Source organism: Lutra lutra, chromosome 3 (assembly GCF_902655055.1).
Source record: "Lutra lutra chromosome 3, mLutLut1.2, whole genome shotgun sequence".
Lineage (NCBI taxonomy): Eukaryota > Metazoa > Chordata > Mammalia > Carnivora > Mustelidae > Lutra > Lutra lutra.
This window is the reverse complement of record NC_062280.1, coordinates 126,718,159-126,735,331: the sequence shown is the minus strand read 5'-3', so window position 1 is coordinate 126,735,331 and position 17,173 is coordinate 126,718,159. Positions and strand designations below refer to the sequence as shown.

Genomic DNA, 17,173 nt, shown 5'->3' with positions numbered 1-17,173 from the left:
TTATGTATGTATTCCCATTAATATTCACCACAACTTCTGAAGTAGGAGCGATTATTTTGTCCATTTCAGAGAAAAGGAAATTGAGGCACGGGGAAGTTAAGTAACATCCTCAAAACCCCACAGGTAGTAAATGAACAGAGCATTAGATAAATGAATTGGGAGGGGGGACGTTCCAGGTGGGGAGCTGCATGACGGCAGACCCAGAAGCACCTCTGAGAAGCAGGCTTGGTGATAGATGTGAGCATACTGGGGACTTTAGCATCCCTGTTTCTCCACAGCCCTTCACTTTCTTTCAGAGCTTCGTTTCCAGAGACTGATAAGCCCATTCAATGACTAAGGACCTGGATGATAAACGGCATTAAATTCTCTACCTATATCCAGAACCTTGGCCCAATGTTCTTACCAAACACCATGCCTCTAACTAAATTGGTCTTTTTGGGAAGGTTCACCATGGGTGGCCCGTTATTTCAGTGGTTTTAACAGCGTTGCAACAACTATGTGGTTGTCTATGGCAGTTGTGTGATTCTATTTGGCAGATGGGCCAATTATAGAGAGTAAGTCAACCTAATTAATCTTTAGTTTTTCCCTGGATCCTGAATTTGTTAGTACTGCCATTCCCTGGGTATTCCCCCATCTCCCTTTCCCCATGTTGGAGAACTGTTCCAGACATGGATCAAAACTGGTAGCCACATCTCTGGATGTCTTTCATTTTGTCATAGGTCCCCATCTCCACTGCAAGCACTCTGGGACCCAAAGTCTGAAACCATCCTTTGGAGAAACATGGTATGCATGCATCACCCTAGAGCCTGAGGATACGTCATCAGAAGGGGTATATTTCTATTTACAGAGACATTTGGAGAAGAGTCAGCTCTTAACACCTGTTCTCCACAAGTCTAGAACCAGGTAAGTAGCTTGTAGTCATCATTAAGGACAAGCAGTCTGAAATACCATATTGTACCATGATTGGGAAAGATGAGGAAGAAGGGAACAGTGAGTGAAAAGACCACATTGAGACATTGTCGGAAGCCTTTGAGGTAGAATGACAACCATCTGACTTTTAGCCACCATGATACTCTTTGGATGAACTTCGCCTTCAGTACACGAACAACTAAGATCTGCTTTAACCTTGGCTTCTCGAGAGAAACCTCAGCCTAAGGCTCACTGTGATGCAGGAATTATATGAAGCATATTTACCAACCAGTACGACACAGGCACCAATCCACTGGAACAGGTACGGGACCATAAACAGGGTTCAGTTGGACCAGTGCCAGCCAGCTGAATCCCAGCCCCACCTGCGGTGATCACATATTCCCTTTTCACCTAAGAGACAGCACTCAATACCAAATACAAGACAGTCAGATGCCCCTCAATGCCAGTGGCTCTTAAAGGGGGGTGGTTTTGCCTTCCAGAGGCCGTTTGGCAATGTCTGAAAACAGTTTTGGTTGTCGGAGGGTGCAGCCGTCACCTCGTGGTCGAGGCCAGCAATCCTGTTGACTTTCGTACAGTTCACAAGGCAGTGAAGAATTCTCTGGACCCTGACATCAATAGTGGAGAGAGTGGGAAACCCTGCTCTGGGTAACAACCTCAGCTGCCCAACAGCTGCTCATGGCCTGCATTAGGACCACTCTTGTGCAGACAGCCTTGTTGTTTCTGCTTCTCAACTTGGGGATGTGCCGTTGGTTCATATTCAAAAGCCCTTCATAAATACTATGCCCCTGTGGCTTTTTTCTCCACTAAGCCCCTTAGCAGTCAGGAGATAAAATGATGAGGCATTAATGAAGGTATTCTGCTGCTATTTCCTTTATGTGAAGCTTGCATTGGCTGAAAAATATTGATGATAGTAATAATAATGATGGGTAGCCTTTATGGAGTCATTATTATTATGGTCCAGGCACTGCACACAGGGCCTTTCAGGCTTTTTCTCAACTCTTACAGCAGCTCATTAGCTCTCCTCTATTTTTTTAGATGAGGGAACAAAGGCCTGAAGAGGTCAATTACCTACTGGAAGTCCCCCAAGTAACTGTCTCTACCACCTGTGTTCTCAGCCACTGCATGGGGCTTGCAGCCTTGATGGTCCATTCTCATAGGAGGAACATTCTGTGTAAGAAGCAAATGCAGAGACCTCATCCCAAGGCTGTGAGGTAAGCCTAGTCAAGGTAGGCATGGCTAGGGATATGGGCACACTGCTGAGAAACCCAAAATGTCTTTGCATAAAAGTTCTACTTTTGTTTTGCCAAGTAGAAACTTCTGGGATGTTTGTGTGAGCTGAGATCTCATACTTTTTTTTTTTAATCTTAATGCAGCAAGAAAATTTTATGAGCAATGAACATTTCCAGAGTGCAGGAACCACTGTGCTAGGCTTGGCTGAAGTTGGTATCTCCCCGCAAGTGACATGTCTTTCTAGAAATCCAAAGAAAGAGATGGCTTCTGCCAGATCAAATTTCTGCAGAAATTAGCTGAACCCCACAAAAGGTGATGCTGGTGAGCTGCCTCCAGGGGCCACATGGAACCCTAATGTCTATAGGCAGACTTTCCCTGGTTGAGTCAGACAGGTGGAAAGGGCCATGGAAGAGAGTTACAAGTCTGGGTGTCAGGGACCATGATGTTTTCTTTGATTCCTCTTCTTAGTCAGAATGGGAGTAGGAGAAAGAGTAGGAGGATAGAGGAAAGAACACAGAGTAAGAGGAAGCTAGTGTTTGTTGATACCTCCCCTTTCACACATTATCTCATTTTATCCTCTCAACAGTCAGTCAAGGGTAGATAGTGTTGCCCTCTTTTAAGGAGACCGTAAGAGGTTAAATAACTTGATCAAAATCACAAGCTGATGAGCAATGGAGTCCAGAGTCATGCCCATGTCTATCTGATGCCAAAGTCTGCTTTTCCCCACTCTGCCACTCTGCTCCCAGTGGGAAGTAACAGCTTTTTGAGGCTCATAGCAGAGGGCTCCCATCAGCTGAGAGCAAGTGGGCTGCCCGTTAGGGCAGCACAGCTAGGAGACTGCAAATGCTATAGACAAGGAGGGTGTGGAGAATCTCGAAGGTTCTCCTATCATCTGCACTGGGCACAGGCGTTGAGTGTAGGAATCACACAGCTGTAGGAAACACCTTTATGGCAACATATTGAGCAATCTGGTCTTAGGTGTCAAAGAACCCCACACTGCCAGTCCGATGCCCTGACTGTGCCTCCACTTGGTCCTGTGACCAGCATGGGCCCCGCCCCACCCTGATTCTGCACAACCAGAGGTTTGGGCTGCTGGTGCTTAGGTCCTGACGTTTGCAGCTCTGACAGTCCTTTGAAAATAAGATTTCTACCATATATTAACTTGCTAGGGCTGCCATAATAAGGCGGAGACCCTTAAACAGCAGAGATGTATTTTCTCCCAGTTCTGGAGTTGGGGAGTCTAAGATCAAGGTGCCAGCAGGCTTGGGTTCTTTTTTTTTTCCTCACACATTAGAATTTTATCCTTGTGTACACATTTGTCTAAAAGTTACCAAATTTCTAGGCCAGGTTCAGGTGACAGAAGAGCCTTTATAATTAGTTTATATTGTTTAGATCTGAGGTATGCCGCAAACACAGTCTGGAGTGAAATGGGAACTAAGGTCTTTCTAAAGACAGACTTAGAAATTCTGATGCAACAGATGAAGATCTTTCTTTCCTCTCGTCACAAGGCTGACTCATACTTGGCTACAAGGCCACCATTCACAGGTAGAGCCAAGAAAACAGGGTACAGACCCCTCAAAACAAGACCAATCAATCGACTCATGTTATGGTACAGATTTCACAATTCCAATCATCCATATTCAAAGGTAAACTTAACCAGACCCTTGTAGGATGCTTGTGCTGTCAAAACTGGGATCACTGCCCTTGGTGAGCCCGCAGCTGTGATCAGCCATACAAGCCTGTGTCCCCCTAAAGAGGAGTTGAAAGAGATTGTTTGCTGTGAGACCACAGAAATAGCTTTGAATCTAATATAGGTTGACCCATGCTTAAGTAGATTGTTTCTGCTCTGGGGAGTTAGTTAATTTTTCTGGTTATGATATTGATAATTAAGTTTTCCTTCATCTTGTTCATGATTTTCCATCTAAAGCCTTATGCTGTCCTCACAGCAGCTGGCACCTCCAGCGGTCTTCCCCTGCCATGCTGGGGCTCACTCCAACCTTTGCTCAGCTGGCCTGAGTTCGGCCATCTTGGGCTGACACACGACTGAGGCGAAAGCTTAGTTTCTTCTGAAGCTTGTTGATGGCCATCTTTTTACTGTGTCCTCACATGGCTCCTCCACTGGGCTCACACATCTCTGGCATCTCTCTGTATAGCCTAATCTCCTTTTCTTATAAAGATGCATGTTAAATTAGGGCCTCATTTAATTTAATCACTTCTTTAAAGGCTGTATCTCCTGGGTGCCTGGGTGGCTCAGTGGGTTAAAGCCTCTGCCTTCGGCTTAGGTCATGATCCCAGAGTCCTCAGATTGAGCCCCCAGTCAGGCTCTCTGCTCAGCAGGGAGCCTGCTTCTTTCTCTCTCTCTCTCTCTGCCTGCCTCTCTGCCTACTTGTAATTTCTGTCAAAGAAATAAATAAAATCTTTGAAAAAAAAAAAAAAGAAAGGCTCTATCTCCAAATACAGTCACATTCTGAGTTCTGGGGATTAGGGCTTCAACATTAGAGTTTTAGGGGGACCCAATTCAGTCCTTAACACACTTTATAATCCAGAACATTCTCATGTGTTTCCTAAATTTATATGTCAATGGATATAATATTTGTGTGTTAAAGGACACAGTAAAAGTATGGGAAATTAGGTAAAAACCTTTTCATGGAGCACAAAAAACACTGTGGGAACCCAATAGGAAATATGTACCGTAGGTACCATAGGTCTTCACATTTGAAGCAATTTTAAACTGGAAAGGTGAGTGAGGATGATTCCTCTCTCTGTGCTGACTCTTGCCAGGGCTCAGGTTAGAGCTAACTTATCCTTAGTATTGGAGGGCTGGCCTGGCAAAGCAAGTCCAAGTCCAGGGCTCTGGTTAAACAGGGGCTCCAAAAGGTTTTTGTATGAAGAAAACATAATGTTAAAGAAAGAAAAAACATTGAAGGGGGGGCGCCTGGGTGGCTCAGTGGGTTAAAGCCTCTGCCTTCAGCTCGGGTCATGATCTCAGGGTCCTGGGATCCAGCCTTGCATCGGGCTCTCTGCTCAGGGGAGAGCCTGCTTCCTCCTCTCTCTCTGCTTACTTCTCTGCCTACTTGTGATCTCTGTCTGTCAAATAAATAAATAACTCTTAAAAAAAAATTGAAGGGAATTGGAGCAGCAGGGGAAAAAATGGAAATGGTTAAACTTCTTTATATTTGTTTATATATTTGTATATTTTAGAGAGAGCAGGCTTGTGAGCGGGGGAATGTGGAAGGGAGTGGAGAGAGAGGAGGGGGAGGGGCAGAGGGAGAGAATCGTAAGGAGACTTCACACACAGATGGCGGAGCCCAATGTGGAATTCAGTCTCAGGCCCCTAAGATCACCACCTGAGCCCAAATCAGGAATTGGTCCTTTAAATGACTGAGCCACCTAGGCACCCTATTTTTTTAAATATTTTTATGTGTATGCAGGAGACAGGGTATCCTCAACTTCTCAGAGCTCACGCTCTGGGTCCCTGGTTATCTGGCACTAAATCTTGAAAAGCTTGTCGATAGTTGAACAGCAGGCCTGAGCTTGTTTCTTGACAAACCACAAAGGCCAGTAAGAGTTAAGGATGAAGGCATCGGTATTCTTTTACTACATAGATTTTGGGGGGAGGAGGGGACTGGAGGCAGAATTTTATCTTTTGTTTAGACTACAATTCTGATTTTTAATAACATCTATTGAGTTTGTTGTAAATTTTCAATGTAGAATATTGAGGTGAGTATACAAAACAATTAAAACTCCTTCTAGGGACAACATTTTTATGTTTCCATCTTGTTTGTATATAGTGTGTGTATAGAATATCTGCTTATCTACATGGATATAAGTGCATGTGTATATATAGAAAATTTTGCAGAATTAGCCCATTCTCTCAATCTGAGTACTTCCCACAGCATTAAATATTATTTGAAAACAAGAAATGTAATGGCAGCTTAGTATTCTTTTCCATTTTATGAATGGATCTGGATGTATTTAATTAATGCTTCATATTTGCACACTTATGAACTTTCCTCTTTTGCTATTACAGATAAATTTATGTGGACATAAATCTTTGGGGGCATTTCTCACATTTTCTTACAGCTATATATTCTAACAAAGATATACATTGTAAGAAAGGCCCTTCTGCTCAAGGGTAGGCACACTGTCTTTGTGGTGAAGAAAAAGCACTTTCTACTATAACACAGTGGTGTATACAGCTGGCTTCAAAGGTCTCCTGAAAATCGGGCAGAGATCCGATTTCATTCTCTGTCAGCTAAAGAGAGTCTAATCCCCTGAACCCAAGGGCTGTACTTTTCAATGCTAATGGATGCCAGGCATGTCACTGTCTCTTCCAGAGGGGCGATATTTTGTCAAGGTGTTTATAATTCTTCCCAATCTGGCCCAGGGGAGAAAGTCCCTAGGATAGAAAAGCTGTATTAATCAGGATTCTTTTGGATATAATTGACAGAGACCCAACACAAATGGCTTTGGCAGAAAGGAGTTTCTCTCTGACTCTTCCCCAGGTGGACAGCCTCAGTGAGCACTGGAATGGGGACTTGGGGACTGTTAGCACTCTCTGCATCTCTCACCTCAGACTTCTATGTGTCTGCTTCATTCTCTCGGGCTGGCTAATTCCCCACAGCTGCAACTATGGCTACTGGTGACACCTGGCTGACACCTGTCCAGCTCTGCGATCAGGGAGGAAAGAGACTTCTCTTCTTTCCAATATTTCCTGTAGCCAGGAAATAATTGGCTCAGATCAGGGCCCTTCCACCCCCAACAAAATTTCTATGCTGACAGTGATGGGGTTCTGGGACCTGGTCATTCCTGTTGAAGATGCAAGAGTAGGAGAGGTTGGGAGGGACAAGAGCAGAATCTCCCAAAAAAGGGGATAGTGCTGGTTCCAGCAGAACAGAAAGGAGCTGGCCAGGTAAAAGCAGAGGTCTTCTGAAGAATGCAGTGATAACTATGTTCTTTCCCTCCCCATCTGGACCCCCAGGGAATTAGGAGAGTGATGGTTTAACCACTCAGTCCTTACAGGGTCAACTACTGACAGCCTTTTCCTGCAAAGTTTCTGGTTGTAAGAACACTCCTTTATTATGGATGGTGAAATGCTCCAATTTAGCATTTTGCATGACCCCACAAATCAGTCTAGTTGTTGAACATTAATAGTAATGTTCTCTGGGTATTTGTTATGGTTCCAGCTAGAATGCTAAAGGCTTTCCATGAATATCGTCATTCATTCATCACCAGCACCATAATCCTCATTTTAGAAATGAGGAGAGCGAAACTCGGAGGAAATGAAGTAATTTGTCTAACTATATGTAGCTTAGCAGTAGCAAAGTCAGGATCTAAAGCCATATTCTTTAACTCCAGAGTCCACATGCTTAACTAATCCAGGAAGGACACAGTCTTCAAACAGCAGAAAATGAAGCAACTCTGTTTCTTTGATCTGCTTAATAACAACTACTACTAAATGAATACTTTCAATATGTAGACCTATACCAAGTGCTTTACATATATATGTGTGTATACATATTCATTATGCACACATATGCACAAGCATATACATATATACATATTCATTATATTACATATAAATGTAGATAATATACAGTAGTTGATCCTTCAGCAGCACAGGTTTGAATAGTGTAGGTCCACATATATGTGGATTTTTTAAAGTATAGCAGTGTAAATGTATTTCTTCTTCTTTATAATTTTTAAGAACATTTTTTCTCTAGCTTACTTTATTATAGGAATGTAGTATATAATACATATAACGTACAAAATATATGTTAATTGACTGTTTATGTACCCATAAGACCTCCAGTAAATTGTAGGCTATTAGTAGTTAAGTTTTAGGGGCACCAAAAGTTATACACCGATTTTTAACTGCCTGAGGGTGGGGTGGGTGGTGGTGGAGGGAGTTTAGTGGCCTAGCCCCATTTTGTTCAAGGGTCAACTGGGTAGTCTAATTTTATTTATATATATATATATATAATATTATAAAATATTATATATATATATTATATTATATATAATATATATAATATATATATAATATATATATAATATATATGTATGTGTATATATTTATTTATATATATGATATTATATATACATATATATGATATATATATAATATATAGTCTTATATATAATATGTAGTATATATGTCAATGTATTTTATATATACATGGTATATACTATATACTATACATACAACAATTTTAGGTTTATAAAAAAATTGAAGGTTATATAAGGAGAGTTTCCATATACTCCCTTTGCTCCACTCAGTTTCCCTTATTATCAACATCTTGAATTAGTGTAGTACACTCGCTACAGTTGATGATCCAACATTCAATCTTATTGTCTAAATTCTATAGTTTTTCAAAAAGATTTTTATTTATTTATTCCTGAGAGAGAGAAAGAGAGAGGCAGAGGGAGAAACAGACTCCCTGATGTGGGACTTGATCCCAGGACCCCAGGATCACAACCTGAGCCGAAGGCAGATGCTTAACACACTAAGCCACCCAGGCACCCAATTCTATTGTTTATATTAAGGTTTACTCTTTGTGTTGTACACTCTGTGGGTTTTGACAAATGTATAATAACATGTATGCACCATTACAGTATCATTTGAAGTAGTTTCACTGTCCTAAAAATACCCTATGCTCCACCTACTCGTTCCTCCCTCCCCCCATAAGCCTTTGGCAACTACTGATCTTTTTATTTCCCTATAATTTTGCTTTTTTCCACAAGTTCAAATCATATAGTGTGCTGCTTCTTCAAACTGGCTTTTTTCACTTAGCAATATACATGTAACTTTCCTCCATGTCTTTTCATGGGTTGATAACTCCTTTTTTTTTTTTTTTCATCAAGAAACAGTATTCCATTGACTGGATGTACTGCGCTTTATTTGTTCAGTCACTTATTGGAGGACATCTTGGTTGCTTCCAAGTTTTGGCAATTATGCATAAAGCTGCTATAAACATTCGTATATAAGTCTTTGTGTGGATGCAGCTCATTTGGGTAAATACCAAGGAATGTGGTTGCTGGTCTCTATGGTAGGACTGTGTTTTGTTTTGTGAGAAATTGCCAAAGTGTTTTCCAAAGTAGCCGTACTATTTTGCATTCCCATCGGCAATGAATGAGAGTTCCAGTTGCTTCATATCCTTGCCAGCATTTGGTGGTATGTGTGTTTTGTGTTTTAGCTATTCAGTGGGTATGCAGTGGTATCTCACCGTTTTAATTTTCAGTTCCCTAATAACATTTGATGTTAAATAACTTTTCATGTGCTTATTTGCCATCTGTATATCTTCTTCAATGAGGTGTCTGTTCAGGTCTTTTGCCCATTTAAAAAAATGTTTTTTTTTTCTTATTGTTGGGTTTTAAGAGTTCTTTGTATCTTTGTATATTTTCTCATTGTTGGGTTTTAAGTGTTCTTTGTACATTTGTATACCAGTATTTTATCAGGTATGTGTTCTGTGAAGATTTTCTCCCAGTCCACAACTTGTCTCTTCATTCTCTTAACAGTGTCTTTTATAGAGCAGAGGATTTTAATTTTAATGAAGTCCAACTTAATCAATTTTTTCTTTTGTGCAATGTGCTTTTGGTGTTGTATTTTATGAAAAGTCATCACTAAACCAAAAAAAAAACCTTAGGTTTTCTCCTCTGTTATCAACTTCTGGCATTTTTTTCATTTTGTATTTTACACTTAGGTCTACAATTTATTTTGAGTTAACTTTTGTGAAAGTTATAAGATCTGTGTCTAGATTTTTTTTTTTTTTTTTGCATGTGGCTGTTCAGTTGTTCCAGCAGCATTTGTTGAAGAGATTATCCTTTCTCCATTGAATTGCTTTTGCTCCTTTGTCAACGATCAGTTGGCTATTTTGTGGATCTGTCTCTGGTGTCTCTTTTTCTGTTACACCTTTACACATATTTTTCTTTTTTTCTCCTCAGCTTTACCAACTACATATTTTTCATTATCACCATGAACTTATGCCCATCTAGCAGATTGGCCTTTTGCAGATGAGGAAACTGAGGCTGAGAGAGGACAAACATAATTTCCCCAGGCCAGTGGCTAGACAGAAGTAGAGGTAAAGTTGAAAACCACATCTGTCTGACTCTCATTCTCTGCACGTTTGTACTCCCCATGCTGCCTGATGGTGCTAGGCTGGGACTTGGTGTGTCAAGCTTAACATTACAAGGGGCTTTCCAGAGCCTGAATGCCAGCATCTCCTTTCTGTACTGGTCTTTGAAATAATGGTTCATCTGCTCCTTGATTCTAATTAAGGTTGCTTGTTGCTCATGGTCTTTCTGGACCTGCCGTGTGAATTCTAATCTGCCCCAAATTTAGCTTTATTAAAAACATTCAGCCAGTTTATTTTTTTGAACTTCCCCCCTAACTTTTTGCTGAGATCTTGACCATAATTGTTTTTTTCTCTGGCTCACACTGAATCCTTTTTGCCGTGAAGTTGCTTGCTTAAGTTCCTTATCACTGAGGTTCTCCTAACATCTTCCTGAAGACAAAGCCTGCTGGGTTGGATTGCTAAACTGAGCATATAGCTAAAAATCCTCTTGGTTAAGTTCTCCCCATATACCCATCAGCGCCTGAAACACTTGCTCTCAGATTTACACATTAACTCTCCGTTCCCTCTCTGTGTTGCCGAAACAGGGCATCTCTACAACCTACTAAATTCTATTTTACTGCCAAGAGTCTTTAAAAAAAATCTCACAATCATATTTTAAACACTAAGGGATAGGCTTCTGATAAGAACATAAGGTTAAAAAAATAATAATACAAGGTTTATCACTCACAAACAAAGATGAAATGGCTTGCAGAAGATAACACAGCAAATGAGATGGTGGGATTGAGATTCTAATCCAGATCTGGCACAAAGGCAAAGAGGATGGTCCTTGAATCACAGCAGGCTTCCTTCTGTGGATGGCTATGTCAGCAGGTGAAGGGGGCTGTGTGGGATTCAGGAAAAGCCCCAGAACAGGAGGCCTCCATAATGCAACTCGGGGGCATCATTTCACCACCTCACAATTGAAACTGTTTTAAAATAGCACATACCTAGTTGCTTATTATGACTCCAAACTGTTCATTTTGACACTGTTCAAAGTGCTTTACCAATATTAGCTCATTTCTCTGTGTTCATTAATATCTTTCTGAAGCCAACACTGTGCAGCTATGTATTTTATAAACTGCTAGTGTAGTTCCAAGACAGTTTCATATCCAGTAGCTGACAGTGAGCCCCCATTACTGACCAAGGACACTGTACGGGCGGGGGGGGGGTGGAGGAGGGAGGGGGTTCGAAGGTGTGGAGAAGACTCAGAGGCCATGAACACTGTGCTGTCATTTTTCTGTGCTTTTTGTTTTGTTGTGTGTGTTTGTTATTCACAAAGTTAGAAGGAGGCTGGCAGGATTAATCTATGACTCGCTCACGTCTCCCATGGTACAGATTACTGGATCTCTATAGGTCGTAGTTCTTGTGCGGGGTTTTTGCAGCAAAGAGAGACAACAAAGAAGCAGCTTGTGCAGTGAGCACTGTGGGATTCGGTTCTAAAGTTTTTGCCATCTAGGGGAGAGTAACTCTGGAAGTAAGCCGCTTTGACTAGCCAGCCGGTCAGGTGTGCTTGTGACACAGGCCGATTCAGGCTTCAGGGCCCTTCCTGACAAGGGGCAAGAGTAAGTTATTTATTAAAAACAAAGGAATAGCAATAATAAAATAATCCAATGACACGTGAAGATTTACTTAAAAAAAAAAAAACTTTTGAAGTGCCTCCCAGATGTTTTATCTCTGGTAAAGGAGCACTGGTGGCGAGTTCGATGTCAGCTCCCTGGGGCTGGCCGCTCTGGGCAGCACTGCCCTGCGGCGCTAACCCGGACCCGTGAGGTTCCGGCTGTCAGAGGACCCGAGGATGCGGACGCGCCGCGGGCTCGGATTGGCGGAAAAATGGCAACAAGAGGGCGGAGCCGAAGCGAAGGCGCGGGGAATAGCCGCCTGCCCGGGGAACCCCAGCGCGGACACGCCCCTCCCCGCCCCCCGCCCCGCCCCTGCCACCGCCTCAGGCCTGCAGTCCCGCCGCGCCGCGCTCCCATTGGTACCAGGCGGTTGAAGCGCGCGATTGGACGGGGGCTGCCAGGGCCGCGGGGCGGGAGCGAGGGGCGGGGGCCCGGCGCGCGGCTGATGAAACCCGGCGCCGGAGCCCGCCCGCTCTCCACGCTCCATTCAGTCGGCGCGGGCAGGTGAACTGACGGGCGGGGCGCGAGGCCAGCCGGCGTCCGCTAACCGCAGCCCAGCTCCCGCTCCCTGCGCGCCGCGTCTCCGTCCTAGCGGCCGACCTCCCAGCGGCGCGTGCCGAGCCCCTCCGCGGACTAGCCCGCATCCTGCCACCCGCCGCCCGCCCGTCGCCTCGGTGAGTGCCCGGCCCCGCCGGCGCTAGGGCAGCTACTCGGCTTCGGGTCACCTTGGAGTGGTCCCCGGCGCCGCGTGGGGCCGCGGGAGGGCGGCGCGGGGAGCGGCGTGGGTCCGGCGCCGGGGGTGCTGGCATCCTCCGGGGTGGGCAAGGGCAGGACGGGTGCGGGGCTGTGCGCGCGGGGCCGGTGCCCATGCGGCTGTCTCCTCCACCGGAGTCCATTTTGGTTCCCTGAAGGCGCGCGGCGTGGTGCATGATGCAACACCGAGTGAGTTAGCGTGGACGACCTGGCGCAGCCGTGATGCCCGCCGCGCGCGCCCGCCAGCGACCCCGCGCCGGGACCGTCCGGGTGGTCGCGGTGGGCAGGGGGCGGGAGTGGCCGCAGTAGCGGGCACGCGGGCCCGGACGGGAGGCATCCGGAGGCCTGCCCTTACATGGCGCGGAGCAGAGCACCCCGCCCCGCCACGAGGTCTGCGATGTGTCATCGTCTTGGTGGGAGCCCGCCCTGTGGCCGCGGGGGTGGTCCCGCGGCAGGTGGCCGATCTGGGGACTGCGGTGCACCCCCGCACCCTGCCTCCGGCGCCCACCTCTTATCCCTAGAGCTCGGGTCGCGCCCTGGCCCGCCTACACCTCTTGTCTGAGTTTCCTGGGTGATTTCGGGGAAGTTCCCCCCTGGGTGGGTTTCCTTGTGACCCGATTTGACATATGAAGGCTGAGTTCTTCAAGCCTTCCAGATGGTTTGGAGGGAGAGGAAGTTATTCCGGCTTAATAAAGACAACCTTTTCCCAGTGTGTTGCTTTCTGCGTAGTAGAAAACTTCCCAAACTGGGCAGGTCGAGCAGGCATTCTAAACCCGTGTGTACACAGAGCAGCCCTTGTGCTGAGTACTACTACGGAGTGCTGTTTTAGCTCCTTCCCCTTTTCAGTGGGTGTGGGAACCAGATACCGGTGGTGTTTGTCTGTTGAGATTAGGGTAGTAGAGACATGTGCCTCCAGGAAGAAAACTGCACCTCCCAATACACGTGGTGGGGCTCGCTCTCTCTCCAGGGAAGAAACCTAGACTTATGTTCTGTTCCAGGTGTAGTTATGGGAGGAGAGGGTTGGGATTTCAGTCCCTGGTATATTTCCTTAAAAATGTGCTCTTTAAAATTTGGTCGGTGGAGAACTGTTTGTTGGTTTGTGGCTGAATTTTCTAATTGTCTTTAATTTGAATTATAATTTACTTGGGAGTTGATAGTAACATTTCTTGCCCTTTATGTTTGGTTCAGATAGTAGGAAATCATGATACATTTATTCCCCTGATATTTTTAGTTGGTCTCAGTGGAAATTATCATTATTTTTATATGAACACACCCTTCTGTCATTAAAACAAAAGGTCTTATTTAAGCCACACAATCAAAATAGAAGTTAGGGGACAAAGTCAACAATGGATTAACATAGTTTTCAAAGGTTTAGCATATTACGATCATGTTAATTATTATAGATAAATTTAAAGAGTGTCAAAGGAGTTCTGACTAAGCAAACAGGACAAAACTTAATAGAGATCAGAAATATATGCAGTTGGTTGAATCTGGATTTGGGCCAAACGAGTGCTCTTATCTATATAATCACTTGCTTTAGAAGGAAAAAGGCTTGGAAGGCAAAATTGCCAACCCTGGGGAGCTTGTGTTCTAAGACACATGTTAATTATATTTGGCATAAGTACATGTTTATTGATTGTTCTAGTCTGGAGTTTTTTTTCTACTAAGATCAGTAAAAATATGTAATTATGTTGGAGGGCCCAGTATTATGTCTAATTGGATTAATCCTTTTTCATTATTAACCATGTATTTGGAGGTATTGGTTTATTAATCCTATGGAGGAATTTGAAATAAGAATAAGTAATGGAGAGAAACATTTTCCTATATCCCAGATGCATCTTGTAGCTATTTATCATTTTATCTGGTTCAGGTCCAAGCAGGACCTGTGGATGGGAACCTAGTGTTTTTCTGTATGATTGGTCTCTTCACGCCTGGGGCCCATCTGTATCACTGCCCTCTTCCAGTCGAGGGCAGATCGCATGAACCATGAGGACTTTGCTTTTCCTTTGGATGAGCTAGAGAACCCTCCGAGGATTACTTTAAATGCTGCATGGAGATTATGTGGAGGTGCGGGAAGTGGGCAGGCATAGGAGCAGGGAGACATGTAACTTAAGTCTGGAATACAATCCAGCTCCATGTTGTATGTGCACAAGAGTGACCATATGTCATTTCCTTGAGCGGCGATGGCTTGGGCTGGGGTGGTAATGGTAGAGATGGGGGTGGGGGTTGAGTTCTGCTCCACCTGTAGACTTAACTACTTGTTCCAACTGTAGATTTTAAAGGGACACTCAACAGGCTTGACCTGGGGAGTCCACGTGAGGTGTGAAAGAGGTCAAATACGATTCCAAGAAGTAGAGCTGCCATATGGTATTAACGAGATGGGAATGTGGAAGAATAAGCATGTTGGGAAGGACTCTTCTAAAAGTCACAACTGACTTTTTTTTAGACATTTCTGTTCTTAAGGCTGAAGTCGATCTGTCTGCTCAGGGGCCCCTCTCAGGTGCATGACTGCATTGTAGCCACCTGCCCCAGTATGGTGGCTTCCTTCTTTTTCACCTAGCTGTCTTGCTTCCTCACACCTAATGTAGGGATCTCTTGGTGCTTGCAGACTCCCTGTGCCCCCGCTGCCACCTTCCAGTAAGCACCTTGGCTGTGGGTTTGTCCCATGGCCAGGACGGGGACCCTCTGCCACATGAGGAATACCTCCTTTTTCATTCTTGGGCCTTCCAGGGCACCTGCTTCCAGAGGTTTCTTGTGTCTTGGGGCAGTGGCATTGGTTCCCAGGCCAAGGTTGTATCCACCACAAGGATTCAGGTCTCTTCCAGCCGCAGAATAGAGGTGTACCATCTCTCATAGCAAATTAACAGCCCTGTAGTACTCTTGAGGGACATCTCTCTCCTCTTTCTCCATAATCTTTCTCCCCCGACTCCAAAGCATCTTTGAAAAGAACCATCCCGGGGCGCCTGGCTCAGTGGGTTAAAGCCTCTACCTTCGGTTCAGGTCATGATCCCAGGGTCCTGGGATCGAGCCCCGCGTCGGGCTCTCTGCTCAGCGGGGAGCCTGCTTCCTCCTCTCTCTTTCTCTGCCTGCCTCTCTGCCTACTTGTGATCTTTGTCTGTCAAATAAATAAATAAAATCTTTTTTTTTTTTTAATTTTTTTTAAGATTTATTTATTTATTTGACAGACAGAAATCACAAGGAGGCAGAGAGGCAGGCAGAGAGAGAGGAGGAAGCAGGCTCCCCGCTGAGCAGAGAGCCCGACGTGGGGCTCGATCCCAGGACCCTGGGATCATGACCTGAGCCGAAGGCAGAGGCTTTAATCCACTGAGCCACCCAGGCGCCCCAATAAATAAAATCTTTAAAAAAAAAAAAAGAAAAGAAAAGAACCATCCCTGCAGTTGTTCATACTGCATCATAATCTGTCATGGGAGGTTTAGTGCATTTGCCACCTGTGAGTCAGAAGAACAGGCGACAGATTGGTAAAACAGTTTGGTGGACTGCTAAATATGTTCATCCCACTCAAAAGGCATTCCTTCAGATCTATGGCATTGGCAGAGCTGTGAGGAAGGCTGGTTACTTTACCCTTGGTCCGGAGTCCTTCCTTGTAGGGACACCGGCTCTAGGAAAGACATTTCTGGACACTGGAATTGATTCTGGCATAGGGTTCACCCATCCTGCCACACCCAGTCTTTCCTTTGGCTTTTCCCCTCTGTTGATTGTCAGTAAGAGTTCAGACTGCCAGATGGTACATTTGGTGACCGAATGGCATGAATGAGTTCGAGTCGTGTGGTTAGGGGCCTTTCCAGCTTCAGTGCAGGCTGAGGTGAGGTGCCTTGAGAGGAAGGAGGCTGCTTTGGGGAGCTGAGGACAAGTAGTAGGCGTGCTGGGAACAGCACCCCTGTAGGCTTCTGGTGTCTGGCTTGGCCACTCTGTGGGCAGCCCGCCAGAGTGGCATTCAGACTTTCAACCCCGTGGACTCGCTCTATCCATAGATGGGGGAAGCCTTCCCTCTCAGCCTCCGGATAACGAAGCTCACAAACTACGAATTCCATAGTATTCTTTGGATGAATAAAGGTCCTGGAATCAATATTGAGAATTCTTTCATGAAGTAAGTTCTTCCTGTTACCAGTGTACTGTTCTGACTACGGCAACCAGAAATCAAGCTCAGGGAAGCCTTCAAAGGCTACTGCCAGGGGGAGTATCCGAAGGTGGAAGAGAGGATGTCCCACAGCTTCCCTGGGCTTGTGCGTATTTCTCTGTCCTCTCTCCCTTCTCCCAAGTGGATCGTGAGCTTGTTCTTCCCTTTTCTGGAGGCACAGAGGGCATGGACAGCTTTGCTTCCTTAACATCCTGTATTTCTCCTCTAGTGCTTTCTCCAGAATGTTTGTTCAGATCACTTGACTGTGAGAGCGAACACATCCTTTCCCATTTGTTCAGGAGTGGGTCCTACCCTCTCAGTGCTCCATGTGTCACGAATTCTCTTTTGTAGCGACCAGCTCGCAGTACTGACTCTGGGCTGCCGGGGAG

At 44.9% G+C, this 17,173-nt stretch overlaps 1 protein-coding gene and 1 pseudogene across 8 annotated transcripts in view; one reads left to right on the top strand and one right to left on the bottom strand.

Moving 5' to 3' along the window:
- Nucleotides 1-3,487: 3,487 nt before the first annotated feature.
- On the bottom strand, nucleotides 3,488-4,071 carry LOC125095611 (transmembrane protein 126A-like; annotated as a pseudogene).
- Nucleotides 4,072-12,311: 8,240 nt separating this feature from the next.
- Nucleotides 12,312-17,173, top strand: part of SLC7A1 (solute carrier family 7 member 1) — a 79,066-nt gene continuing 74,204 nt past the window's right edge. For 5 of the 8 annotated variants that reach the window (XM_047723054.1, XM_047723055.1, XM_047723048.1 and 2 more), the window contains exon 1: nucleotides 12,312-12,567. The gene's annotated coding sequence lies outside the window, so the exon portion shown is untranslated. Of the gene's footprint in view, nucleotides 12,568-12,804; nucleotides 12,836-17,173 lie in introns of all 8 variants that reach the window. The other 3 variants (XM_047723047.1, XM_047723049.1, XM_047723051.1) reach the window with 2 other exon arrangements.